Genomic DNA, 2,500 nt, shown 5'->3' with positions numbered 1-2,500 from the left:
TTCGTCAGCGTGCCCCCCTGACGAATTTTCCTGCCTGGCCCAGTCCAGCGTCCAGCCCCTGTTCGTCGAAAAATCTGCGCTGCCGATTTTCCACGCGGCAGCCCCTCTTTTCGTCAGCGTGCCCCCCTGACGAATTTTCCTGCCTGGCCCGGCCAGTCCAGCCCCTGTTCGTCGAAAAATCTGCGCTGCTGATTTTCCACGCGGCAGCCCCTCTTTTCGTCAGCGTGCCCCCCTGACGAATTTTCCTGCCTGGCCCGGCCGGTCCAGCATCCAGCCCCTGTTCGTCGAAAAATCTGCGCTGCCGATTTTCCACGCGGCAGCCCCTGTTTTCCTCAGCGTGCCCCCCTGACGAATGTTCGTCGAAAAATCTGCGCTGCCGATTTTCCACGCGGCAGCCCCTCTTTTCGTCAGCGTGCCCCCCTGACGAATGTTCGTCGAAAAATCTGCGCTGCCGATTTTCCACGCGGCAGCCCCTCTTTTCGTCAGCGTGCCCCCTGACGAATTTTCCTGCCTGGCCCAGTCCAGCGTCCAGCCCCTGTTCGTCGAAAAATCTGCGCTGCCGATTTTCCACGCGGCAGCCCCTCTTTTCGTCAGCGTGCCCCCCTGACGAATTTTCCTGCCTGGCCCGGCCGGTCCAGCCCCTGTTCGTCGAAAAATCTGCGCTGCCGATTTTCCACTCCGCAGCCCCTGTTTTCGTCAGCGTGCCCCCCTGACGAATTTTCCTGCCTGGCCCGGCCAGTCCAGCGCCCAGCCCCTGTTCGTCGAAAAATCTGCGCTGCCGATTTTCCCCGACGAACCTGCAGCTGCACAAATCCGCGCTGCCACTGCCCCATTGTCTGGACCAACAGTCTTTTCCATCAAGCCCTGGACTATAAATCGTCCAGACTCATCGCCAGCACCCGCTGCCGATTCTGCCGACTTTGCCGATTTCGTCGGCGCTGCCGATTCCAACACTGCCCGCCGTGCCTGAACCAGCGCTGTTTCGTCAGCGTGTCCCCTTGACGAATTTCCCTGCCTGGCCTGGACAGTCCATCTTCCAGCCCATGTTCATCGAAAAATCTGCGCTGCCGATTTCCCCGACGAACCTGCAGCTGCACAAATCTGTGCTGCCGATTTCCCCCCCTGTCGGCATGGCTGCCGCTGCCCCGATGTCCAGACCAACAGTCTTTTTTGTCGACTTTGCCGATTTTGTCCGCGCTGCCGATTCCAACACTACCCCCTGCATCCAAACCAGCATTGTTTCGTCAGCTCTTCCCCTGACGATTTTAGCCCTGTAACAAACAGTAGGCCTCCAATCCCGCCAACGGGAGCCAAGTTGATAGGGAAGAGAATTGAATGACGCGCCTGGTCCTCGCACCCCGCCACCCGAGGGGCCTTTTTCCCGGCAGCCTCTGAAAAACTCTAGCTTTCACGGTCCTCGCCGCCCCTCACCACCATGGCAGGCCTCTAATCCCACCCATCAGCAGTTGTAGCCGATAGGGCAGTGATTTGAATGACGCGTCGCGGGCCTCCGGGTCATCTCACCCGGCCATTAATTGGAGCGTTTTTGGCTGGCCGAGGATGGGGGGATGGATCTCTTCTTCCGAAAAAGCAAACAGTACATCGGGAGTTATGTTGACGGGGCATGGAATTGAATGACCCGTCGCGGGCCGCCGGGTCATCTCACCCGGCCATCCCGGGGAGCGTTTTTCCCGGCAGCATCGGGGAAACTCTTGCTTTCACTGCCCGCTGCCCAAGTCCCCACTCGAATCGGCCCCCCGCGCCAACAAGCCAACGCTGCCGAATCGGCAGACACTGCTGCCGAATCTGCCGACACTGCCCCGCGGGCTGCCACTGCCCCAGTGTCTAAACCAGCGGTCTTTCTCATCGAGCCTTGGACTATCCAGTCCGTCCTGACTCATCGCCAGCACCTGCTGCCGATTCTGCCGACTTTGCCGATTTTCTCGGCGCTGCCGATTCCAACACTGCGCCCACCGTGTCTGAACCAGCGCTGTTTCGTCAGCGTGTCCCCTCGACGAATTTTCCTGCCTGGCCTGGACAGTCCACCGTCCAGCCCGTGTTCGTCGAAAAATCTGCGCTGCCGATTCTGCCGACTTTGCCGATTTCGTCGGCGCTGCCGATTCCAACACTGCCCGCCGTGCCTGAACCAGCGCTGTTTCGTCAGCGTGTCCCCTCGACAAATTTTCCTGCCTGGCCTGGACAGTCCATCGCCCAGCCCATGTTCGTCGCAAAATCTGCGCTGCCGATTTTCCCCGACGAACCTGCAGCCGCACAAATCTGCGCTGCCGAATCTGCCGACACTGTCCCGCGGGCTGCCACTGCCCCAGTGTCTAAACCAGCAGTCTTTCTCGTCGAGCCTTGGACTATCCAGCCCGTCCAGACCCATCGCCAGCACCCGCTGCCGATTCTGCCGACTTTGCCGATTTCGTCGGCGCTGCCGATTCCACCACTGCCCGCCGTGCCTGAACCAGCGCTGTTTCGTCAGCGTGTCCCCTCGATG

The sequence above is a fragment of the Populus nigra genome, chromosome 2 (genome assembly GCF_951802175.1).
Source record: "Populus nigra chromosome 2, ddPopNigr1.1, whole genome shotgun sequence".
Taxonomy (NCBI): Eukaryota; Viridiplantae; Streptophyta; class Magnoliopsida; order Malpighiales; family Salicaceae; genus Populus; species Populus nigra.
This window is presented reverse-complemented; position numbering follows the sequence as displayed.